General features: G+C 49.1%; 1 protein-coding gene across 5 annotated transcripts in view; it reads left to right on the top strand.

The window, feature by feature from the left end:
• Positions 1-27,068, top strand: part of Rap1gap2 (RAP1 GTPase activating protein 2) — a 212,556-nt gene that overhangs the window by 70,190 nt on the left and 115,298 nt on the right. The window lies entirely within an intron of this gene.

Raw genomic sequence — 27,068 nt, 5'->3', positions numbered from 1 at the left:
CAAGAACCAAGTTTGGAGGTGGCTCAGCCCCCGCCCCCTCACCGTGTCTGTTTTTGGGTATTCCCCACTTTGACTCTTTCATGCAATTGCTCGCTCTCCAGTTGCTCCTGGGCATTGAAGATTGTTTTCTCAGGCTATTTCAGGGACACCCCGGACATGGACATCTGCGTCGGGGAGCGGGGGGGGGGGTGTGAGGAGGGGGACGTGTGGAGTTGAAGGTTGGTGGGGGATGCAGGGAGTAGAGTGTGAGGCAGCTGTCTGGGCTCCAGCCTCCAGATGCGGACGTGACTCCTACTAGACCCCAGGGAGCGAAGATTATGGCCATAACCTACCATTTCTGCTAGGGTCCCAGCGATTTAGCACATGGGAACCCACTTCCTGACTTCCAGGGTCCTGCTGGAGGAATTTTGGGGTGGGTAGTGCTGCAGCTCCTTTTAGCACCCTCCCCCACTCCCAAGGGCATCACAATCACAGACACCTGGGCTGTGACTGTATATCTCTAGGGGGTGCTGGGCAGCGAAGAGGAGGGCATGTCTGGTCCTTCTTGTTCCCCAATTTCCCCCCCCCCCCAAACTGTGGATTAATGAGATGTTTCCCACAGCACAGGATGGTGGTGCCAGGAAAATGATTAAGGTGGTTGAGTAAGAAATAACATTGAGTCACTTGGTAAGAAAGTTCTTCCCAGTTCGCTGCTCATCCTCGTGTTTCCTTCAAAGGGGACGCTTCCACATGGTAGCAGTCTGGTCTTAGCACCTTTGCAATTCTTGCTTATGTTCCCGTTGTAACCAGGCATAGCCAGGCTGGTTCAAGCTCTTTAAATGGGAGCAAGCATCTGCCCGGAGGGGAGATATTTGTTTTCAAGAGTCCTTTCTAGTTAGCATCTGCGGAACTTATTTTTTTTTCCATTTGTGGCAATAATATAACTGGACTGTAGGCAGTCCAGAGAATGCATCTGTTCAATTGGAACAGTTGTAATAACAACACCTAAGTGTTGAGGCTGGAGAGGTGGCTCAGTGGTTAAAAGCACTTCCTGTTCTTCCTGAGAACCCTAGTTCAGTTCCCAGCACCCATATGTGGGAAGGGTCAGGGATAGGGGTGGGGATGTCCACAGCTGCCTCTAAGTCCAGCTCTGGGGGGATCTGAAACCTCCTTTTGGCCTCTCACTCACATGTGCAATAATACCCCAACATAGAAACACGTGTAAAAATAAAATAGCATCTTAAAAAAAAAAAGTGGCACTGGATGTGGCAGAGATCCTTCAGGTGGACTGCGTGTGTCTGCTGGGGAGAACTACTGGTGTCTAGCAGAAAGACTGCCAGGAGTGTGGCAGCCCAGTGCTCTGGGTGTGGGACCCTTTTGCCCTTAAGTCTTGATTCTTTTCCACTTTCCACATAAACTGTAGAGGAGGCACCAGTGGGCCAGCCTTTGGCAGTAGAAGAATGGATGAGTGGCTAGCCTCAGGTCCTACTTTGGGGAAAGAAAAGGAAACTGTGCTCCATAAAAAGGCTGACTTAGCTGGGCTTGGTGGACAAGGCCTTTGATCCCACTGACTCAGGAGGCTGAGACCAGAGCATCATAAGTTCAAGACCTATCTGAGCTTCAGAGCGAATTCAGGACAAGCCTTGGCAACTTAGTAAAGCTTTGTCTCCAAAAAGAGGCAGGGCTGGGAATATGGCTCAGTATACTTAGCACAAGTAAAGCTGTAGGTTCCATCCCGAGTACCAGGATAGGCAGTAGAAGGCAGAGGCATCCAACTAGCTCCTGACCAAAGGCAGAATATGTGGTGGGGTGGAAAGCCCCTGGTACAACATAGAACTTGAGCTTTGACACATTTATTGACTGTGAGGCGATGGTACAGATCTCAACCCCTTGGGGCTTCATGGTCTGTTTGCTTTTCCTGTTTTGTTTTGAGGCAGGGTTTCTCTGTGTAGCCTTGGCTGTCCTGGACTCACTCTGTAGACCAGGCTGGCCTCGAACTCACAGAGATCCTCCTGCCTCTGTCTCCCGAGTGCTGGGATTAAAGGTGTGTGCTACCACTGTCCCGTGGGCTTCACATTCTTTTTTTTTTTTTTTTTTTTTAATTTATTTATTTATCATGCATCCAGTGCTCTACCTGTATGTACCCCTGCAGGCCAGAAGAGGGCGTCAGATCTCATTATGGGCTTCACATTCTTAATGCACACAAAGGGCTTGCTTGGGCTCAAGTGCTATACAATGGGGGTGTGGTTAGAATGGCTCCTGTCTTTCACTGGCCCTGTGCCCTTGATGACTAAGGAAAGAAGCATGATGGTGACAACCTTACCAGGAGCGGTCAAGGCGCATCGTGCGCAGGCAGAGGAGGCAGAGAGATGGGCATGGGTTGGGGGCATATGGTGAGGTAGCAGACGGGGGCCAGGGAGGGGTCGGCTGGGGCAAGGATACCTCATGGTGATGTGCCCTTTCTAGATGCTCTCAGCTCTTGTCTGTCAGCCAGGCAGACAGTGGTGGTCCCCTTCACCCTTAGCATCGTTGTTACAGCCTTCGGCCATGCACTTAGCCTTCTCACAGAGAGGACTGGCTTTATCTTAGTATGAAGTGGCTTTTGTTTCATCCCCTGCTTTACTCTGGAGTTTCTGCATCTTTAAGTGTCTGGAATCAGTGTGGCGCACACTATTGACCCTCGCTCTGTGGATGCCTGCTGGCCGCTGGGAGTCTGGGGGCAGGTGGCAGCTGCCAGGTCTTGCTAAGCCTTCCCCGAACTTCCCCCATGCTGGCTGTTAAATTTGCTGAGTTCTTACGCCCATCCCTTCTCATCATGGGGTCAGCTCAGACTCGGGCCCCTCCCCATCCTTCCAGAAGGCTTGATCCGTCCATCGATCTTCTCAGCACCTCTAATTGACAGGCGTATGCGGAGAACACTCTGGGCTCTTTGCCTTCAGGGCTGAATGGTCACATGTGGACGGCAGGGATGTTTAGTGGGCCTTGTCACTATTCCATTTCTATGCTGCTTGGGAATGTTACACACTCAGGGGCTGATGGATGTCCCAGGGAGGATGGCCTTGGGACAGGTGTCCCATAAGCCAGGGGTAAAGAGATTCTCCTGGAGTCTCTCCGTCAGTCCTAAGAGTTGTGCTCAAGGCCCCTGCCTCAGTTTACCCATTTTAGAAATGAGTTTGGGGCTCATTAGTCTTAACAAATTATCATCCCTACTTACTGTGTGTGCGTGCGTGTGCGTGCGTGTGCATGCGTGTGCATGCATGCTATGAAGAACGTACAGAGTTCAGAGGACAACTTGCTGGGCTTATTTCTCTCCTACTAATGTGGCCTTTGAGGACTGAACTCAGGCCCTCTGGCGTGAGGCAGGTGGAATTTGTCCTCTGAGCAATCTCACCAGCCTGATTTATCAGTCTTAACAGATCTCTTGAAGAGTTTGGAACAGCCTGGGGGCCTCTTTTCGCTTTTGGTACTCTGCAAGGTTCCTTCCAACTCAGTCAGTGCTGTGCTTGAAGAGGAGCTTGGGTCTGCCATCTCAGACGGTGAAGCTTGAAACCACAGCATAAGGGGTTCCTTTACCATGGGTTGATTGATGGAGAAGAGCCAGCTTTCTTCTACCCCAGGTGGATGGGGGTGAGGCCCAGAGCACTTCTTCTCTGGGTCTTGTTCCACAGGCCTGTAATCCCTGCTACTCAGGAAGCTGAGGCAGAAGAATCCAAAGTTCAGAGCCTGCCTGCCTGGGTTACAGAGTGAGTTCAAGACCAGCCTGGATAATTTAGGTAGGCCCTGTTTCAAGACGTGGACTGAAGATGCAGTTCAGTGGTATAACACTTGCTTAGTGCGTGTGTGTGTGTGTGTGTGTGTGTGTGTGTGTGTACACGTGTGTACACACGCGTGGGGGACACACAGCCCCCAGTACTGCGGAAAAAGTCAGTGGAGGGGAAGACGTCTCTGTGGGGGACGGTGCCACTTTGGTAGGAAAGAAGATTCTCCAAGGAGGAGAACATGGATTCTCTCATTGCTTAGCAAATGCTTCCTGGCAGGCGGTGGTGCGGAGCTGAGAGCTTTCTGAGAGGGGTCTCTGTGGAGGACAGCATACAGGGGTATTTCTGCATAGGTTGGTAGAAAAAGCCTGCTTTCCCTTGGTTTTTACTAAAAAACAAACAACGTTTTGGGCATGTTAAGTGACCTATGACCGAGCCTATAGCCTTATGTGGGCTAGGCAGGTGCTCTGTCACTGAGCCACATTCCACCTCGAAGGACTTTCAAGAGTTCACGAAGGTATGGTTTCCGGCTGTCATCAAATGGTGGTTGGTCTTGTCTCATTGTCCACCTGGCAAGTGCAAGACAGTAGATCACTTCATCCTTTTTTTTTTTAAAAGATTTATTTATTATGTATACAGTGTGCATCAGATCTCATTATAGATGTTGTGAGCCACCATGTGGTTGCTGGGAATTGAACTCAGGACCTCTGGAAGAACAGATAGTGCTCTTAACTGCTGAGCCATCTGTCTAGCATGCCCCCCCCATCACTTCATCCTTTCATTTGCATTTCTTTCTTTTCTTTTTCCTTTTCTTTTTCTTTTTGGTGAACCAATGAGCTTTATTGGAGTCTCATTTGCATTTTTGTATGTTTATGTTTTAAATATAGGTATTCTTAAAAAATTATCAAACCTTTCCAAATTAACAGTGAGTTCTTTTTAAAAAAAAAACTTATTTTCATTTGTACTGTACTGGAGTTACAGATAGTCGTGAGCTGCCATGTGGGTGCTGGGAATTGAACCCGGGTCCTTTGGAAGAGCAGGCAGTGCTCTTAACCACTGAGCCACCTCTCCAGTCCCTTCTTCTCCTTTCATTACAACTTATGTATTGAAGGAAGCCCTCTCTGCCTACTTTGCCTTGTTTTTTTTCTCTCTCTCCCAGGGTCTTGCTCACACTAAGCAAGCGCTCCACCGTGGAGCCATAACCTTAGCTTGGATTATCTGCTTGTGGGCTTTCCCATGGGTGGGGCCTTGTGGTCAGTGACTCCCGGCATTGTTTACCAGGCTCTGCAAATTATCGTGTAGATCTGGCCTGCAGGCTCTGTCAGGGTTCAGCTTGGCTCCTTCGTTTCCTTGCTGTGTTTGCCTGATTGTACCGCTGCAGGTACCTGGTGTCTATGCTGGTGAGCTAGCAGCCGTGGGTTGCTCCTTTCCTGGACTTTGGACCTGATGTTCAGGAGGAGACTTGATTTGGAGACAGCCCTGTGAACTAGCTGGCTCATGCAAAGTCTGAGCCTCTTTGGTGTCCTGGAGCCCAGGCCTCTCAGCCTTGGGGTTCCAGAGCTGGGAGGGGCACAGGGCTGAGACCTATATTCCCAGCCTGGAAGCCATGGAAACTTGGTCTCATCCTGGGAGGCGGCTGGAGTCTTCCCATCTGATGTCTGAATGCCACCTGCTTGGGTAGCTGTCCTTGCTTTAAAGAGCAAAGATCTCCTTCTAACCAACATCCCGTGATTAATTTCTCCAAGCATTTGAGAGTCAGACCCTGGGAGTTTAATGGACAGAACCCAAGGCATGAACGAGTGGATTTGATTTCTCTTGACCTACTGTTTAGTTTTGAGACAGAGCTTCACTCTGTAGTCCAGGGTGACCTGAACCCTCAATCCTCCTGCCTCAGGCCATTGGGTTTTGAGATTAGGTGTGTGCACCACTACCACCGCCACAGGCTTGGGAGTTTCTGTCCTATTTTGTGTTCCGCTTCTCACTCTTATCTGAGAGTTTGAAGGAATCCCCTGGGTTCCTCACTCTGTCTCCGAGGAACGCCAACCACAGCTTTATGACCTTCCACTGCACCCATTATAGTCCGTCCTTCCGTCCCTGAAACAGGCCTGCTTGTTCTTGCCCCGGGTCCTTTGCACCTGCTGTTTGTTCCTTAATTGGCTGTTACTTCCTCCACTGGACTCCTGCACCATCTCCCCCAAAAGATCCTATGACTAGGCAGTCTCAGCCACTCACTTCAGACACCCTTGCTTTACTGACTTTTGAAAAATGCATTTTTTATTTTTATTTTTTTAAAAATATTTTTATTTAATTTTAATTTATGTGCATTGGTGTGAAGGTGTCAGATCTTGGAGTTACAGACAGTTGTGAGCTGCCGTGTGGGTGCTGGGAATTGAACCCAGGACCTTTGGAAGAGCAGACAGTGCTCTTAACCACTGAACCAACTCCCCAGCCCGAAAAATGCATTTTACTATGCTTGCTTATTTCTTCATGCATGCTTCATGCAATACGAAGTGTATTAGCTGTTACTTCTTTTAGGAGGCCAGTGGCTTTGCCTGGGTCGTGTCTGAGTCTCCGTTGTCCAGAATAGGAGATGCTCTGTGGGATGCTTGTTGAATGGGCGGAGGGATGCTCACCCAGGTAAAATGTGCTCACAGCCTGGGTCCACAACAGATCAACATTGCATCCCGTTTCTGAGGCAGTTCTCAAGGTGCCCTTTTCTCATCTCAGGGTCAGTCTGTGAGATTTCAATGAGGAAGGCAAAGGATGGCTTTGCTCATCTTCTCGAAATTCTTCTCACCCTTTTCGTTTCTGTACATGATGTGGAGACCCACAGACACGAGGAGGTGGGCTCAAACCCGACTGTCCCTAGGCTGGGCAGGGCATCTGGGCTGTTCTTGGCTCTGGATCCCGAGGTCTCCCATGCCAGAGCTGCTGCAGGAGAGGCAAAGGCACACTCTTCATTACAGCCGAGGGGCCAGTGGGCGTCTGAATTAGTGAACAATTGCCATTAGCTAATACATCTTTCTCTCTAAACACAGTTTTATCTCGTTGGAGTCCGCATGGCGCACAGATGGCTGCCTACCATGGTGTTGCCAAATAGAGGGCTTGCCACGCCTGCTCGGTTCAACCAACGAAAACCCCTTCTGAGCATGCTAGAGCGGCCCAAGGGCCCGGGAAGACCCTAAGTCATTTTGAGATGAGGCCTCTCTCCATCCGCACCCTCGCCCCCTACAAAACAAGGTTTTTGCCTACCCAATCCATGAAAAGCAACTGAGGTAGGCAAGATGTTTTCAGGTGGACAAGTGCTTTTTTATTTTAATAGCTATTTTGAAAAATGAATTCTGGCAAGCTACGCTGGTTTTCCATGCATGGCGGTTACATAACATTTTAAAAAAAGCAAATTTATTTAAGTCAAAAATTGCAAGTCAATTTAAAGAAAAGTGTTGTAGAAAAGTCATTTTCAGGTGGTATTGGGATTTGGGGCGAATTGGGAAGGTGATGTGAAAATGTCTGAGATTTGGGGACAGTTTCTTACAGACTGAAATGGACCACAAAACACCAGCGCCCCAGGACTGTGGAGGGCAGAATGGTGCTTGTAACAAACCAGCATATCTTTTGCTATTTATTTTTACATGTATCTTTTTGTGTGTATGTTTGTGCTTTTCTTACACATGCCATGGTGTTCCCGTGGAGGTCAGAGGTCAGCTCTGGCAGCATTGGTTCTCCCACTTCTACTACGTGACTGTTCAGTATACTAGACAGGTCGTCACTTTCCGTGGCACACACCTTTACCTCATGAACCTTTCCTCTGGCCCTTGTTTTTATTTTTAAAAAAATCACTTATTTTTATGTTTATATGCATAGGGGTGTACACATGTGTGTATGTGTGGGCCTGAAGTCAGTGATGCTTGTTGGCATCTTTGACATGGGTTCTGTGGATCCGAACTCTGGTCCCCATGCTTGCAGGGCAAGTGCTTTATCCGCTGAGCCACCTCCACCCGCCCCAAACCAATACATTTTGTAGCTTACTATTTTCTAGTCTCTGAGCTAAGGGCTTACCTGAACATCTTTATGAATTCCGCTAGTTTTTATTTTATTTTCTATTTTAGTTTGCAGTGGGACTGCTGCAGACTAAGCCCAGGGGCCCTGATTGATGCCAGCCAGGCTAAAACTCCACCCCCTTAGTCCTGTCACTTATTTGCTGTTTCCTCTGTTCTTTAGGCGAGGAGCGGAGATTGGGGCCAAGAACAGTGGTAAGCACGGACAGAAGTGGAGAATCAGGAGTTTTAACTTAGTTTGAGAGCTGTGTACTATTTTTTTTTCTTGTCATTTGCTTTGAGAACAAAGTCTTGCCGTATAGCCTGGAAATCAGCATCAAATACCTTCAGCCTCTCCGCCCAGCCCTGGGATTACAAGGGTCTGTCTATTCCCACATTCTGTGTGGCTGTGCTCTTGACTCAACTATCGCACAAGCGAGCATGTCAGTCAGGTTCATTGTTGTTGTGACGAAAAGCATGAGAGAAGCAACTTCAAGGTGCATTCGAATCCCCAATTTCAGTTTCAGCCGGTGGTCAGCCGCCTCCAGTGTTACAGACGTGTGATGAGGCACAGGGGATGCAGTTGGGTTAGGTTGGGATGGGGTGGGGTGGGATGGCATCGGGGGTGTGTGGAGGGCGTACAAAATGGAGTAGGGTTGTTCATCAGATCGTGGTAGTGGGAAGCAGGCAGATGAAGAGGAAAGGTCCAGGAACACGATTCCCTTTCCAAAGGCATGCCTTCAATTGCCTGCATCCTCCAACTATGCCCCACCCCCTAGGTCTATTCAGCTATGAATTCATCAGCAGACATATCCATCCATGATGTCAGAATTCTCTTGTTCCAGTAAACCAACCCCTCAGGAGCCCAGCAGTTGGCAATCAAAATCTTTTTTTTTTTTTTTTTTTTTTTTAAGATTTATTTATTACTTATACAGTATTCTGCCCCCATGCATGCCTGTAGGCCAGAAAAGGGCACCAGATCTCATTACAGATGGTTGTGAGCCACCATGTGGTTGCTGAGAATTGAACTCAGGACCTCTGGAAGAACAGACAGTGCTCTTAACCTCTGAGCCATCTCTCCAGCCCCTGGCAATCAAACTCTTAACAAACATATGAGCCTTAACACCGGGGACATTAAAAAAAAAAAAAAGATTTATTAATTTTTACCTCATGTGTGTGTGTGTTTTGTCAGCATGTGTGTATGTGTGTAACATGTGTGACAAATGCCTGTGGAGGTCAGGAGAGGGTGTCAGATCTCCTGGAACTGGAGTTATGGGAGGTTGTGAGCCACTTTGTGGGTGCTGAGCCATCTCTCTAGCTCCCAGGGGATGTTTGAAAACTCAAGCCTTAGCAAGGTTTCAGCACCCAGAATGAGCGCCTTTGCAGGGCCTGGCTTGATCTAAGCTCTCAGGGCATGCTGTGGCTTCTGTCATTACTGTATGGAGGTGCAGTGTGTACAGGATAACTGTGCTCATCCCAAGGAGAGAGCCAAGAGCTCAACGTACACACTGACCTGTGTAGACGACACCTGATCAAAAATTCAGATCCCCCATCCACTAAAACATACATACTAACCTGTGTAGACGCCACCCAGATCAAAAATACAGATCCCCCCCACCCTGCTAAAACATACACACTGACCTGTGTAGACACCACTCGATCAAAAATACAGATTCCCCCCACCCGCTAAAACATACACTGACCTGTGTAGACACCACCTGATCAAAAATACAGATCCCCCCCCCACCACTTGCTAAAACACACACACTGACCTGTGTAACGCCACCCAGATAAAAAATATAGACACCCCCCCCCGCTAAAACATACACACTGACCTGTATAGATGCCACTCAGATCATAAATACAGATCCACCCTCCCCACCAATATCATGTTGTGTCCTTTTAGCTCAGGCTTGCTTAAAACTTGCTGTATAGCCCCAGGCTAGCCTGAACTCTTAATCCCTCTGCCCCTTTCCCACAAGCACTGGAAGTACAGCTGTGTGTCTCTGTGCTCAGCTGAACACTGAGGTTTGAGAGAGGGGAGCCCTGGGCCTTCTTTCAAGGGGATGGTGCTGGGGAACAGAGACTGGTTTCCAGGCCTGAGTGAACTTGGTTTGACCTTCTCCTCTTCCAGACGTAGTCAGTGAGGACCTGGAGCTAGTGCTGTGATTATTCACCGCCCTTGGAGCAAGGGTGCATTGAAAAATTGTCACTTGCTTTTAAGCTTATCGGCTGTGAACACGTTGCTTCATGAAGGCTGGAGCGTTAGCCAAGTCCTGCCTGGAGCCCTCCAGGAGCTGTGGGGACCTCTCTGGAGACACACTGGTGGCCTCATGAGTGACCTGAGATAGCTGGTTCGGCTGAGCCTTGGGGTTAGCCTACGTTTCAGTGGGAGGAAGGGTCAGGCTGTTTGGTGAGAGTCGCCTTCCCTGCCTTTGCTTTGTTCTGTTTCTTTACTGTAAAGATTGGTTCTAACCATACAGAATATCGTAAAGTAGACTTGGGGCATGCTGGTGGCTTCTGAGGTCACAGGCGAGTACTCTCGGTGGTAAACTACCCTGTCCAGCTCCATGAGGCCATGCTGGTTCATCAGCCCTTATCCTTGGCTCATCAACGGATAGGCGTCACAGAGTATAGTGGGAGTGGCAGCAGGGGTCCCCTGTCTTCCGCTGTGACAGCAGTGCCGTCCCTGCCACTTAGGAGCTTGCACTCTGAGACAGAGGTCAGAAAGTGGTGCCTGCAGAATCCTTCGATCCTTACACACCATGGTGGTGGGTTCTGGTGTACAGAGTGGATGATACAGACCCAAAGTCCTCAGGGTGTCACTGCTGTCCTCTAGAGTCCATGTTAAGTCGTCTTTTCATTTTTTTTGATATTTATTTATTTTTATTTTATGTGCATGAGTATTTTGCCGGCATGCATGTCTGTGTGTCACGCACATTGCTGGCCCTTGACCTGCTTGCTCACAGTGACACCCAGAGCATGCTGGGTAATGTTGAGGACTCTTCCGGTTTTGCCGTGATAATACTTATGGGGCATTCCTTTTTTAACAGGGCCCATTCCCTTGATGCCTACAGCATCACCCTTTCTGTAGATTTGCATGTATGTAGCCAAAGGAAGAACCCCGTGTTTCCTAAAAGGCCTAGAGAACACATAACGAGTCCTCTCCTCTTTCCCTTTTGTCATTTTGGCGAGTTCCTGGAAGGTGGCTGCTGTGGTTGAAAAGCTTTTTAAAAATTTTTTAATTTTATCCTATGAGCATATAAAGGGGGAGGAAGTCCCCCTCAGTCACAGTCATAGGGGAGGGGAATAAGGGGAAAATGGGAGGGAGGGAAGAATGGGAGGATACAAGGGATGGGATACCCAATGGGATGTAATATGAATAAATTAATAAAATAAAATTAAAAAAAATTTTAATTTTAATTTTTGAGGCAGGGTCTCACTGTGTAGCTCTGGCTGCTCTGGAACTTGCTATGTAGACCAGGCTAGCCTTTAAGCCACGGAGGTTTTCCTGTTTTTATTTTTCTTCCTTTAAGTTTATTTTCTAAGACTGTAGATTCCATGTTGTAACTCTTGGTTTTCAGCCTTCTCTGGAGAAACCAGTAGCTCTGGCAGTGTAGCTGGGACCTTCCCTGAAAACGCCGGCCACCTGTTCAAGGAACCTCTCCACACGTCTACACCTGCCCACAGTGCCATCTGCCTCAGCCTTAATGCATGGAATGTGGAGTGCGCGAGGTGCGAGGCCTAGTGCGGGGAGCTCTCAGAGTGACTCTTCAAGGCTCAAGCCTGAGGGGTCTAGCCCAGCCTTGCATGCTCCTTGGCTCCCTTGGCTTAGCGTACCGTGACGAGACCAAGGAGACCTGCAGCCTCTGGGCTCCCTGCAGGAGCTGGTGGCTGAATGGTGCCCTGAGCCTGTCCTTGGAGGTTCCTCTTTCTGCGCCCCTGGAATGACCCTCCCAGAGAGTGACAGGAGTGCTGACAGGCTGTGTACATTGTATTATATAAACTTAAGAAAAAAAAAATGTAGATAGCTAGTGGGGGTCAGAGTGTGAACGGAGCCCCACTTGGGGCATGCACTAGATGGGGCGCATGTGTGGAGCCCCACTCTGGGCATGCACTAGTTGGGGAACATAGTGGAGCCCCACTTTGGGCATGCACTAGTTGAGGAACATATGTGGAGCCCCACTCTGGGCATGCACTAGTTGGGGAGCATATGTGGAGCCCCACTTTGGGCATGCACTAGTTGGGGAGCATGCATGGAGCCCCACTCTGGGCACGCACTAGTCTGGGAGTACAGATGGCGTCTGCTCTGGCCACGCACTGGGGTGGTGCCTGGGCCTCACTTGATCTTGTCCCTGTATGTCAGTTCTTTTCATCAAGTCTATTTTCCATAGTGCCTCCTGTCACCCAGCTTGTGTAGCAGCACTGGGACCATCTGATGCCTAACTCCTCTTTTCTCCTCCTACTCAGAATGCTGTGACCCTGGCTGAAGTACTTAGCTCGCTGCACGTGCTTTTCCGTACTGAGGAACGGGATTGTAGGGGAAGGGACCAGGCTTATAACAAAACTCGAAGCATAAAACCTGTGGCCCTGAGCACACTACACACACGTGTGCACGCACACACAAACACACTCCTGCACACACACACACACTCATGCACACACCCATGCAACACTCATGTATACACTTACACACACACACCCATGAACACACTCATGCACACACCCATGCACACACATATATATGGAAGGGACAGCCCAGGTGTCTGCAGCAGCCGGGCTTCATCTGAATTCTTGGTCTAAGCTGAGGGGTGAGGGAGCATCAAGTTGAGGAAGGGTGTGTCATGCTAGGCCTCAGAAAAGCCAAAAGGCATCCTGCCTGCCAGGCAGCTGTCCTCACTAATTAGGCAGGAATTGCTGGGCCTGGCTGCAGCCACGGTTACACACATGCTCTGTATTTTAATAGGTCATATTTTATAATAAGATATTTAACTCAAGATCCAAGGGGCAGAAACTGTAAATCAAAAGGCAACTGAAACATGCTTTCTGGAAAGTAGACCCGAGAGCATTCCGGGAAAGGCAAAGACTGATAACCGAGGTGTCCCAGGGGCATGGCCCCGTGGAGGTTGGACGCAGGCTGTGGGGGAATCAAAGGGGAACAGAGGCACTGGGGTCCATATCACTCCTCTGCTGTCCCACACCTCACTTCTGGAAAGTGCCTCTAGCCATCACTGCACCACTGGTTCTGTCGGTTTCCTCCCTTAAATACAAATGTGAGTTGCGGAAGTGGGCATGCTCTAAAACACCCAACTCTTGCTCTCTTCCCTATTAGTGCAGGTGTGTGTTAGGGACCATGTGACAGGCTCAGGAGGACAAGACCCTCCTCCTGACTCAAGGCAAGAGAGACTTGCTCTGTCTCGGAGAACCCAAGGCAAAAAGTGTGGGTTCTGAAGTGATATCTTGGAAGTCAGAGCTCAGGGGTAGCCCCCCAAGAAAGACAGCACGCTGCTGTCGGCCCGATGGCCTATGACTGCACAGGGTTTCGCCAGGAGAGATAAGAGCAGATGTGCATTCTAGCTAGAGAGTGCCAACAAAGCAGTGGGGATGGGAGAGGCGCAGGGCGAACATCAGAGCAGGCTTGACTGTAGTGTGGATTTCACCTGGGGAGCAGTGGAAATGAGGTTGTCTGGGTGGCCTGAGGGCATGCCAGGCTGGTGTTGAGTGTCAGGGAAAGAAGGCCAGGTTAGGCAGTGGAAGGCTTGCCTGCTCTGCACCCCCCTGCCTCCCCCCCACCCCCTCCCCCAGTTTACAAGCCTTGTGGCATTCCAGAACAGGGTCGGGCAGTGTGGCACCTAAAGCTCTGTCCTGTATCGCTTGTCTCACTGCAGTTCCATTAGGCGGAGACCAGATGGTCTGTGCCTTAGAGGGGTGTTAGGGGTTCACCCCCAAGGAACTCCACTTCTGATTGCTTTTATTTGTCTGGACTTTTGGGACAGGGTCACACTGTACAGCTTAGTCTGGCCTTGCTTGTGGCAACTGCCCTGCTTCAGACCCCCTAGTGCTGGCATTATAGGTATGAGCCACCATACCCACTCCTGATTGGTAATTTGTCTGAGTTAATCTGCAATCTTGGGGCTAGAGAGACTACTCAGTGGTTAGGAGTAGTTGCCACTGTTGTAGAGCATCTGGGTTATGGTCCCCAGCACCCACATGGCAGTCACACTGTCTGTAGCTCCAGCTCCTGGGGATCCAACACCCTTTCTGGCCTCTTTGGACACCAGGCATACATGTGGTGCATATACATACATGCAGGCAAAGCACTGATACATTAAAAAAAAAAAAATTTAACTATGGTGGTGCACGCCTTTAATCCCAGTACTTGGGAGGCAGAGGCAGGAGGATCTCTGTGAATTCAAGGCTAGCTTGGTCTACATAGTGAGTTCCACAACAGTCAGGGCCACAATAGAGAGAGCATGTCTTTTTTTTTTTTTTAAGATTTATTTATTTATTATGTATATAGTGCTCTGCCTGCTTGTACCCCTGTAGGGCAGAAGAGGGCACCAGATTACATTATAGATGGTTGTGAGCCACCATGTGGTTGCTGGGAATTGAACTCAGGACCTCTGAAGGAGTAGTCAGTGCTCTTAACCGCCGAGCCATCTCTCCAGCCTGGAGAGAACATGTCTTAAACAAAACAAAATAAAACAACAACAACAAAATAAAACCAACCAAATAACAACCAAAAAACCAAACTCTTAGAAAGATAAAAATAATAATCTTTTCATTGTGAGTCCTAATTAATGTAAAGAAAGAGAATTACCCTTCCCCCCTTATCTGGCAAGCTAAAGGTGACGGGGTGGTTCAGGCATGGTTGGATCCAGGCTCAGGTGCTGTCAGCTCTCCCTCCCCATCCCTAAGCTGTCCTTCCTGGCTTGGCTACACCTACAGGCTGGAGACCTATAGTCATCATTTACATGGAAAGAGCAGCCTGTTTCTCAGCATCAGTGGAAGTCCCCGGGACAGTTCAGATGGGGCTCAGTAGGGCCACATCCCTACCTTTGACCTCTGGCTAGAGGGATAAGATGGATGCCTCTGGCTTCAGGACTCAGGGTTTTGTGGCCATTCCTGGTTCTGGGAGGAGAGCTGCTTGGCTGAGGACAGAGGAGGGGGTGGCCTGAGGATGTTGACGTGCTGTTGGCAGTGGCCCTGTCTCCTGGCTGGGTGGGTTAGTTGGTCTAGATCTTGGTTCAGCCTTACATGTCTGGCTGGAAGCTCAGCTGCTCATCTCTCCCAGACTTAGGGTCCTTTGGCTGTCACCTTGGGGTCCCTGGTCTCCTGCAGTATGCTCGCTTCTGGGACTACTTTTCTTGAGCACGGAGGCTGTCACACATGTGCCCACCTTGTGCGTTGCCTGAGAGAACAGGTCAGCCCTATGCTGGATGCTCAGCTCTAAGACTAGGCAGTCCTTCCCATCCTTTTGTGCAAATGCATTATGGGACCCAGTTGTCCATCACCCAGGAAAGCCTGCATTTCTTGAGTTTAGACTGTATGCAGTTTTTTAGCCCCCGGCTGAGGGTGCTTTTGATCACAGGGTCACAGGGCCCTGGCTGAGAGTGGAGTGGACTGTGTCATCCACTCCCCTGTTGTAGGACCAAGCCCTGGACTAGTAACAGAGTCTGAGAGGTAAAGACTCTTGGATAGCAAAAAACAAAAACAAAACAAAACAACAACAACAGCAAAACCCAACAACCCAAAAATGCAGAAGGGCAAAGGACCAGCCTGAAGCCTCGCAGAAAACCCCAGGGAGTCACAGATACGCAACAATCCAGGATATCTGCAACGCTCGAGCTGTGACCCTCAGTTTTCCTTGCTGTGAAATGGGGCTAAGACTAATGGATCCTTTCGACTTGTTCTTACGTGGGACTGCTGCTGCAAGCAGAGGTGTTATTCAGCAAGTCCACCCTTAGGATGTAAAGAATTGAAAACATGGGCTCAAACAGTTGCTAGTTAGAACAGCCCAGCGTGGAGGTAACACAAACGCCCTCCAGCCGTGGCCGCATGAGCAGCACGTGGTAGATACATAGAGTGGAATATGATTCAGCTATAAAATGCAAGGGGATTGTCTTGCAAGACAGAGGACATCAATCAAGGCATTATGGTAAGTGCAATGAGCCAAACGCAGAGAGACAGGCCCCTGTGGCTCCATTTTGCCTAACTTTGTTCTAGTTGCTGTAACAAGCTATCAGAAATGTGGTTTAAACCACAAACATCTGTTTCTTACCATCTAGGGCCTGAGAATTGAATAATCAAGGCGCTGGCAGATGTGGTACCTGGTGAAGGCCCCTTCTTGTCCCAAGATGTCTCTGCCACCTCCTCCTTTTAAAAAAAGATTATATACACATACACACACACACACACACACACACACACACACATATATACATATACACACACATATATGTATATGTCTGTACACATGCATGCCTAGCAGCCATGGAAGCTAGAAGGAGGTGTCAGATGCCCTGGAACTGGAGTGACAGCCTCTGAGCCACCATGTGGGTGCTGGGGGGGGTCAAAATTCAGGCTCTTTATTAAAGCAACGAGTGCTCTTAACAGTTGAGTTGTCTTTCCTGTCCTGACAGCCATATTTTTACTGTGTCCTCACAGAGGAAGATACAGAGAAGTTCTGTGGGACCTCCTTTATAAGGGAATAAACCCACTCATGACAGTTCACCTCCCAAGACCATCGTTTTGTGGGAGAGATGGAAGCTCAACGTATGGGTTTGGGGTACATAGCTGTTTAGTCTCATGAGATGCTTGGGCTATGCAGACTCCTGCCAACCTGCAGTTATTACTGTGATTTCTTTCATTGTCATATATTTTAAAATCCGTGTTCCTTGCAGAAAAGTTAGATAAGACTGAAAGGTACAAAGGCTGAAATAAGAATCCTGTGCAATCCAGCCTGGGGGGGCAGATTTGGGGTGGCCACTGTTTGTCTATACCACGTGTAACCCAGCCTGGGGGGCAGACTCGGGGTGGCCACTGTTTGTTCTATACCACGTGTAACCCAGCCTGGGAGGCAGACTCGGGGCGGCCACTGTTCGTCTTCACCATGTGTAACCCAGCCTGGGGGCAGATTCGGGGTGGCCACTGTTTGTCTACACCACATGTAACCCAGCCTAGGGGGGGGGCAGACTCAGGGCGGCCACTGTTTGTCTACACCATGTGTAACCTGGTCTGGGGGGCAGACTCAGGGCAGCCATTGTTTGTCTACACCATATTCTCCTTTCCCTTCTGCTCCCCCAGCCTCCAGAGCCACATGTGCATCTTTACCGGTTTCTTTAATTATAACCACATTGGGATCCCCCTTTCTGTGCAGTGCACACTAATCAGGCCTCTGGAGAGCCAGAAAGCCTAGTTAGCCCAACAGAGCAGGCTGTTGGCAGGCGTTCCCACGTGGGGAGGATTCCGCTTCGGGAACAGCTGGCTGCAGGGTCATCCTCATCGCCCCTCTCCGTCTCTTGGCGTGGTGTCTGTCTCTGGATTGGCTTTCTCCCCCTGGGTCATCTGTCTCACTGATACTGGGTACACGGTTGTAGTTCACTGTGGACAAAACATTTGAGCTTCCCATAGGCCTGGAGAGACAAATGAGGTAGGCAAACTCTAAGGAGGGAATTGTGACTGGGTGAGATTCCATGTTTATCTCGAAGCCGTCATGGGGAGGGTGCTTGTTCTGAGGGCCAGGGGTGGCTCATGTGGTGGTGAGAGGCCTCTCAGAGGGACATAGGGGATGGCTCAACAGCTTGGGGTCTTGAGTTCACTTCTCAGAACTGGCATAAAAAGCCAGACGTGGTGGTGCATGACGGTGGTCTCAGCGCTGTGGCGCAGACACAGGAGGACCCTTGGGGCTCTCTGGCCAGCCAGTCCAGCCTAATTGATGAGCTGCAGTGCAGTGAGAGAATCTGTCTCAAAGGATGTGGGTAGCTCCAGAGGATGATAGCTGAGGCTGCCCTCTGACTTCTACCTGCATGTGAACTGCAAACACACACACACACACACACACACACACACACACACACACACACGAGGGTGCCCTTTGACCTCTGCCTGCATGTGAACGGCCAACACACACACACACACACACACACACACACACACACACACACACACACGAGGCTGCCCTCTGGCCTCTACCTGCATGTGAACTGCAAACACACACACACGCACATGCACGCGCGTGCACACACACACACACACACACACACACACACGCACACGCACACACGCGCACACGCGCACACACACACACTCCAGAAGGTGAAAACATGTGTATTCTGTTTGACAAAGTGAATTAATTCCCTTGGGAGTTTCTTAGACTTCGGGGTGGCATACCAGCTCATTGGTATTTTTTTTTTCATTTTATTAATTTATTCCTATTACATCTCAATTGTTAGCCCTTCCCCTGTTTCCTCCCATTCTTCCCTCCCTCCCACTTCCCCCCTTTTCCCCTCCCCTATGTCTGTGATTGAGGGAGACCTCCTCCCCCTATATATGCTCTTAGAATATCGAGTCTCTTCTTGGTAACTTGCTATCCTTCCTCTGAGTGCCACCAGGTCTCCCCATCCAGGGGACGTGGTCAGAAAAGGGGCACCAGGGTTCGTGTGAGAGTCAGATCTCACTCTCCACTCAACGGTGGAGAATATCCTGTTCGTCGGCTAGGTCTTGGTAGGGGTTCGAAGTTTAATGCCTATATTCTCCTTGGCTGGTGCCTTAGTTTGAGGAGGACCCCAGGGCCCAGATCTGCCTGTCATAAAGTTCTTCTTGTAGGTTTCCAGGACCCTGTGGGTCCTACTATTTCCCTATTCTTCCATGCTACTCTCGCCTAAAGTCTCAATAGGATGTCCTCTCCTCTGACCCACTTTCTTGGTAAGTAAAGTTTTTCATGGTACATATCCCTTGGACTAGTGTTTTGATATAAGTGAGTATATACCGTTTGTTTCTTTTTGCTTCTGGGTGAACTCACTCATTATGATAATTTCTAGATCAATCCATTTGTCCACAAATTTTGGGAATTCCTCGTTTTTAATAGCTGAGTAGTATTTTCTGAGTATTATTTGAGGTGGCAGAATACTACAAGCCACCAAATGCCCTTACAGAGGGAACTGGTCACGTTTTGTTTTTTTTTTTCCACGTGCATGCTGTAGACGACCCCTGCAGAAGCGATTTGGGTGATGATCTGAAGGTTCCCAAACACCTTTACATAATGAAAGTGAAGTGCAGAATAGAGTGCAACAGATGTGTGCTTTTGTGTGGAAAAAAAAAAAGATTGGGGAAACAAGACTGTGTGTGCTGACTTGTACAGCTGGCTCTCTGCACACTCAGGGTCTGTCCTCATGGACTCCACCAAACTTGCCACAGCTATTTGAAAAGAAGTTGTTCTTGCACTGAACATGTGCAGACCTTTTTTTCTCTCCACTGCTCTCTAAACGAGACCATGTGGCACTTAAAAGAAAAAAAAAAAAATTAAAGCATTGTCATTGTTTTAGGCATCGGGAGTCATCAAGAGAGGATTTAGGGTAGGTTATGTGGACGAACAGTAACATTCTGTAGACGGGACTTGAATGTCTCCACCTCCAGCGGGTAGTTGGGGTGATGAGGAGCCAGAAACAACCCCCACAACCACAGAGGGGTTTCTCTCTATAGTGCTTGCATAAAGAAACTTCAGATGGGTGTGTAAAAATCATTTCGGGGGGCCAGCTAGGAACTGGATGGATTGGAACAAAGATAAGGCACAGTAGGGGCTTAGGGAGATGGCTCAGTGGTTAAGGGCACTGGCTGGCCTCCCAGAGGACCCGAGCTCTGTTCCCAGCACCCATGTGGTGGCTGCAACTGCCCATAAGTCCAGGTGCAGGGCTTGTGTATGACACCTTCTTCTGGCTTTCATGGGTACTAGGCATGCACACGACACACGGACACACATGCATACCATAAAAACCATAAGACAAAGTAGATTTTCTAATAGTTTTTGGAGTTTGAACCACACCAGTGTATTAGCTATTCATGTGTCAACAGAGCAACTGTCTTGCAGGATGATGGGGAGGCAGTTCTGGAATTAGACAGTAGGAATGCTTATCTGTGCAACACCACGAATGTTTAAAAACGTATATACACATTTAACACTTAAGCATTTACTTTTACCTGAGATTATAACGTAGTTACATCATCTTTCCCACCCTTTCCTTCATCCTCCCTCCCACACACCCCTCCTTGCTGTCTTTTAAATCCATGGCCTCTTTTTAAAAATGTTATTGTGTGTATATCTATGTGTGTAATACATGTATATATATATGTATATACTCATTCCGAAATACAACCTGCTTAGCCTATGTAATGTTACTTGTATGCAATGTTGTCAGGACTGACCACTCACAGTGGGTGTGCTCTCTCCTGGGGAAGACTGTCCCGCTCTCCACAGTCCTTAGTTGCCTGTAGTTCTTTGTGGAGGGGTCGAGGCCTTGAGAGCATCCCCGCTTCCATTTCAGCATGTCTCTCGGTGTTGTCCTTGTTCGGGTCATGTTTAAGCAGCCATATTGGTGAGACTTTATGGATGTAGCTTCTGAGTTTTCCAGGAGGCATAATACCACAGTAAACTTCCTGTTACTCTGGCTTTTTACTGTCTTTCCACGCCTCCTCTTTGATGTTCCCTGAGCCTTAGGTATGGGAGTGTTTTGTAAATCTATCCATTAGGACTCGGCCCCAGCATCCTTATTTTTTTAATTAATTAATTTATTCACCTTACAGCCTGATCCTCTCCTCCCACTTCCACCCTTACACTCCCTCCTTCCATTCCCCCCTCTCCTTATCCTCACAGAAGAGGAAGTCCCCCTACGGGTACTAACCCACCTTGGCACATCAAGTCATAGCAGGACTAAGTGCGTCCTCTCCCGCTGAGGCCAGAAAAGTCAGGCAACTGGACCCCAGCACTCTTTATGGCACTGAGTGTATTTTAAAATGGCTAAGATGGTTTATGCTATGGCTGTTTTATATTTTATATTTATTTTTAGTGCACGTGTGTGTGAGTGAGAGAGGCAGACAGACACACACACACACACACACACACACACACACAGAGAGAGAGAGAGAGAGAGAGAGAGAGAGAGAGACAGACAGACAGACAGACAGACAGACAGACAGACAGACAGGCAGGCAGGCACGCACACACAGGCATGCACACAAGGTTATTAGCCATCTCTGCTGACCAGGCACAGTTGGCCATGCACTGGCCTGGCTCACTCCTTCCCTTCCCTGCCTCTTACACCTGGTTAGGCCTGGTCTCCAAGCCCTTCTTACAATGAAGGATTCTGCTCCTCCCTGGTCCTTCTCCTTAACTTGACACTCTGGGAGCTAATGCATGGGGAGGACCCAGAGGGAGTGAGGTAGACAGCTCCATGCCTGGTACTCATGTCCAACTTGGAAGGCAGGCACTGCACTGGTCATTACAAGGGAGGGGACAGCAGCAACAGAGGACATCAGGACCCAGAATAGACACCCCTGGGTGATGTCCCAGGGAAGGGGCATTGAGTTAGCAATCCAGAGATGAACAAGACACAGGCGAATAGAATCTGGAGAACGGTGGCTGTGGGAAGAGGAGAGGCTTGTGCTATGCACTGATGTGAGTATGAGGGTGACCAGCTGTGGGAAACTGTCGTCCAGTCTGGCTATGTGAGGAGAGCAGGCAGGAGGGGTGGAGGCTGAAGCGGGTTGGCGGCCACCGAGCATGTCAGCATTGAGTTGAATCCTAAGGGTAGAGGAAGCCATCGGAGGGAGACAGTCCACTTCCCTTTTACTTCTCTGCCTTTACTCTTTGAGATGGGATCTGGCTACACATCTTGGGTTAGCCTTGAATCCAACATGTGACCCAGGTAGGCCCTGAACTCAGGACCTTCCTCTCATTGCTTCTTGAGTGCTGGGATGCCAGGCACGAGTTCCTTCTCCATCCCAGTAAGATTTGCACCACATACAATGTACCATTTTAGACGTCCACTGATGAACGTTGCTGTGGCGTTAAGTTTATGCTAGATGTTTCATGACTGTGGCCTCATCAGAACTCATCATTCAAACATGAGTTCTGCCTGCTTCCAGGCACCTCATCCCTCCTCCCTCCTGCTTCCTGTCCCTGGCAGTGACCTCTCTGCTTCCCGACTCAGTGGCTTTGCCTAATCCTGGCATCTCGTAGTAAACGCAGTCATAGGATTCTCGGTCTTCTGTGGCTGGCTTCTTTCACTTAGCATAACATTTTCGCGGTTGGCCATGCCATGACCTATATTGCTACTTTACATCCGGTTAAAGGCTGAATAAAAGCCTGCTGTGTGGCTATACCACAGGTTGTTTATTCATCTACCCATGCGTGCACATGTGGGCTGTTCCCACATCTTAAGCCACTGTTTACAGTGTGCACGTTCATGTGCACTTTTTCTGTTTGAACACCTGTTTTCGATTCTTTTGGCGTGGAACTACCAGGTCACGTGGTAACTCTATCTTTAATTTTGGAACTGCCAAACTGGTTTCCAAGGAGGATGCCCCATTTCATACTCCCTCAACCTGGCATGTGTCCCTGTTTATCTGCACGCCCTTGCAAATGTTTGTTATTTTCTGTTTTTGTTTGCTAGTTTGTTTGGAGGTATTGCCACCCTATAGGGGGCCATCAGCTTTTCCCTTAGGAAGGATCATTGTGTCTTTTCTTCTTGGAGAGTGGATTAGGTCAGGGCACAAGGGGTGGAGATAAGTTAGGATATGGGTGTTGTTGTCCAGGTGAGAGATGATGACGTGAGCATGGTACTAGGTAGAGAGATTGGGACAGTCTAGGAGGTGGATGAGGATGAAGTGATGTCATAGGCCCATTGTGAGGGAAGCAGACGCTCCAGAATGACCTATTTATGTCATGTCCCCAGAGGTTAGTCCAGTGCTGGCACATAGTGGGTGCTTTAATCCATAGAACAAATGCTAGATACCTAAGGAGAAGGAATGTGAACGCTGATGCTCTTTGGTCTATCCTGTGCGCACCTCCCAGGACTGTTTTCAGTAGTGTTCTTGGTGTCAGAGAAGAGGACTCAGGACCACTCTTTGTCAACTTAATGCAGAGGACGGCAGGGTGACCTTGGAATTGGACAAACAAAAGCTATAAAGACTACTCCCTCTTTCTTATCTGGTAAAGAAAAAACATCACTTTATTTTATGTGTATAGGTGTTTTGTCTGTACATACATCTGTGTATCGTGTGTGTGTGTGTGTGTGTGTGTGCGCACGTGCGTGCGCCCGCACGCGTGCCTGGTGCCCAAGTAGGCCAGCTGAGGACGGTGCAACCCTGGGGACTGGAGCTGCAGATGGTTGTGACCCTCCGAGTGGTTGATGAGAATAGAACCCAGGTCCTCTGAAAGAATATCCAGCTCGCCCGTCCTTTTTTCCTTCTCTTCATGTGAACCAGGCTCTTGTGTGTGTGTTTGGCAGACTCTCTGCCACTGTCTAACCTCCATTCTGTCCTTATTTCAAGGTTCCTCAACTCTTGGAGGGATACTTGGGGAGGGCCAGGAGATGGGGAAAATGGCCTCTGGGTGGTCTGGTGACCTATGGATGGCTTCCGGAATCCTCTGTCTTTCCCTGTTCCTTCCCCTGCCCACAATTCTCTCCTTCCTGTCCTTTGTTCTCATTTTCTCCTCCTCTTCTCTCCTGGGTTCTGTAAATCTCCAAAAACAAACACATTTTTATGGCTCTTCCTAATCCATCCCATCTGTAGCTCAGAGCAGGATAAAGATGTTTCGCTTCAGTGCTGGGTTTTGAGCTGAGGGCATTCATTGGCCTTGTTCCTGCTGGCTGTAGGGCAGTTGGCATACAAACCAGGTGGCTGTCCTGGGCTGTGGCCTTGCCACGCTTGTCTCTGATGCTCTGATAGGTGGGTAAATAGTCGTTTGCCTTTCCTCCTTGATCACCCTCTAGTCCCGAGAGAGATCCAGGAAGAGCATGGGAGGTTGGAGACACAGAAAGAACTAGACAGAAAGCTGTGGTCACTCCTTGGTGTTGGTGGGCAGTGGGCTCCTGGAAAACACAGCTTCTGGTTAATTCCTCTCCCCAGGAGAAAGGGATAAGCTAGTCAAGAATTGCTTGCTCAGCACTGTTGAGGTGTGTATGCCTGTAGGTCGGAGGAGCACAGGGGGCCATCCCTGGAAGCTTCCAGTTTGAATTTCAAGTAAGAACTGCTTTCTTTTGCTAGAATGATGAGTGAGCAGAGGGCTGTGGGCTGGGATAACGCAGGACAGGGAGAAGATGCAGTGAGAACTCAGAGTCAGGGGTTGCATGGGCCTTCGGTTCATTCCCTCACTCCCTTCCTCCTTCACTCCTACCCTCCCTCCCTCCTTCCCTCCCTCCCATCCAGCATATGCAGGTAGAATTCTGGGTTTCACGGTGTAACACTCAGCCGCTGCCAAGCCGCAGCCGACGTGTCTCTAATGAGATGGCCCATCATACTTCTCCTCAGCCTCACAGAACTTTGGCCGAGAAGGTGATGTAGTGAACACAGTCACTGCAAGTTGTTAGGCTTCTGCCTTCCATATCCACAGGGACCACATTCCTGGATTCAGCTGACCATAGATTCAAAATGTTTGAAAATACCCCTCCCTCACAACATATACAAACACATGCTCACCATCACTACACACACACACACACACACACACACACACACCCTGCACACAACATAAACACACATACCCACACACACAGCATATACACACCCATCATCACACACACACACACACACACACACACACACACACCCTGCACACAACATAAACACACATACCCACACACACAGCATATACACACCCACCATCACACACACACACACACACACACACACCCTGCACACAACATAAACACCCCCCCACAGCATGTACACACCCACCATCTCACACACACACACACACACACACACACCCTGCACACAACATAAACACACATACCCACACACACAGCATATACACACCCACCATCACACACACACACACACACACACCCCGACACACACACCAGTGCCTTACTGAATATGCGCAGACTTTTCTTTCCATTATTCCCTTAAACAACATAACAAATCCACACTCTTGCTCCGTGTTAGGCATCATAGATAGAGACGTCTTCCAGTGGATGGAAGTGGCTGGAGAGATGGCCCTGTGGTTATGAAGGGTGCTCGCTCCTCCAGAGGACATGGGTTTGGTTCCTGGCAGCCGTTTGACAGGCCATAACTGTCTGTAACACTAATTTCAAGGGATCCAATACCCTCTTCTGCCCTCCACACACCAGGCACATGTGTGGTTCATATGTTCTTAGACATACATGCAGGCAAAATATCCACACACACAGAAAATAGAAAAATTAAAACAGTGTGGATGAGAGGATGTACCTAGGTCATATGCAAATGAGCAATTTTTTGAGGGCCTGTGCGTAGGGATGCACCCTGGCAGCAACATGGCGCTGGTGAGGCAGTTCCTGCTCCGAGTGCCCTAGCCTGCTATGTAAACAGACCTATTTCTGGAAGGATCTGCCTGGAAAGCTTCCTCATGCCTCCCTGTGGGGCCCTCACCCAGGAGTTCTTTCAACAAACAGGCACCAGATGTTCAAAGGAGCCAGGTGATGAGCGGGGCGGAGCTGGAGTCCAGGAGCATGCCAGAGGCGGCCAGAGCCAGTCCTGAAGCTGTGACCTCTGGCGGGAAGAGGCTCTGTTCCTTGGTGAGGGGACTAAGCTGCGCCTGCTGTTGGCTTGGATAACTTTTTGGCTGACCTAGGAGAGGCCTTTTCCTGTCATCATTTGGTCTTGCAAACTGGGGCACAGAGTGGATCTGGGAAGGGGAGCCTTAGGCCTTGGCAAAGGATCCTTTATTTTCTGGGGCTCCAGCTGCCTGCTGAGCCCGCCTTCAAGTGCCCCTGGGGAGAGAACAACTCTGCCTCTAGGGCCGGCCCTCGAGAGTTATTGACGTTGATGTATCATCTTGTCACTTAAGTGACCAGGGCAGCTAGAAATGATTCAGCAGAAAGGCCCACAGTGCCAGTCCTTTCTCAGCCTGCATTCCCTGCGGCAGGTGCTGGGCCTGCTCTCTGGGGCCTGACACTGTCGTCTGACATGTCACTTTCAGAGAGACAGAAAGCAGATGTGGCAGGGCCCCAACCCCTGCTTGAGCTACTTTATTAGATGCCCTTGGATTCTCTGGAAAAAGATTTCCCTTATGAGTATGTGTTAATATTTACAGTAGAAATGCGAAGACCAGGCGGCTGACAGGATGGCTCAGCAGGTAAAGACGCTCGCCGTCAAACCCGAGGACCTGAGTTTGTGTGCGGGGACCCACACGATGAAATGAAAGAACTGACTCTCATAAGGGTTTTTTGTTTTTTCTTTTTTTAATTCCATGCGCACCATGGCACATGGATGCCCTCCTCTACAATAAATAAATGTGTAAAAAAAAAAAATAGAAGAACACGTAAAGATCAGAAATAGAATGCTAGCCAGCAAGGCCTTACCCTATGAGGCAAGTGTGTTATTACAATGGCTCTTGACCATCCTAACGCTATGACCTCATGTTGTGGTGACCCCCCAGCCATAAAATTGTTTTCATTGATACTTCATAACTGTAAGTTTGCTACTGTTATGAATTGTAACATGAATATCGGATATGCAGGATATCTGATACTTGACTCCTGTTCAAAGGTCAGTTGTCCCTCAGAGGGGTTGTGACCCACAGGTGGAGAACCATTACTGCAAGCTGTATCCTTGGCTCTGGTGGTTTTGGAGGCAAGTCTCACTATATAGCCCAGGCTGGGCTCAGACTCACAACCTTCCAGATGTTGTCTCCTCACTGAAGTGCAGGGGTTTCAGGCTTGAAAAGATGGGGGGGGGTGGAGAACCAAAATAAAAAATAGTCTTAGGCAGTCGAGTTGGCTCAGAGGTTAAGAGCACCTGTTTGATTTTTAGCACCCACATGGCAGCTCACAACCACCGGTATCTCCTGCTCCTGCAGGCACAAGGCACCCATGTACTGCTCACATCCATGCAGGCAAAACACTCACGTACGTCATAAGAAAGTAATTAAAATAATATTTTCTTAAAGCAAGATAATAAGCCTGGTGGTACATGTCTTTAAATCATCCCAGCTCCTTAGAGACAGAAGCAGGTAGATCTCTGTGAGTTCCAGGACAGCCTGATCGACGTAGTAAGACCCTGTAGGGGGGGAAAAGAAGAAGAAGAGGAAGAA

Source organism: Acomys russatus, chromosome 16 (genome assembly GCF_903995435.1).
Source record: "Acomys russatus chromosome 16, mAcoRus1.1, whole genome shotgun sequence".
Classification (NCBI taxonomy): Eukaryota; Metazoa; Chordata; class Mammalia; order Rodentia; family Muridae; genus Acomys; species Acomys russatus.
This window is presented reverse-complemented; position numbering and strand designations above follow the sequence as displayed.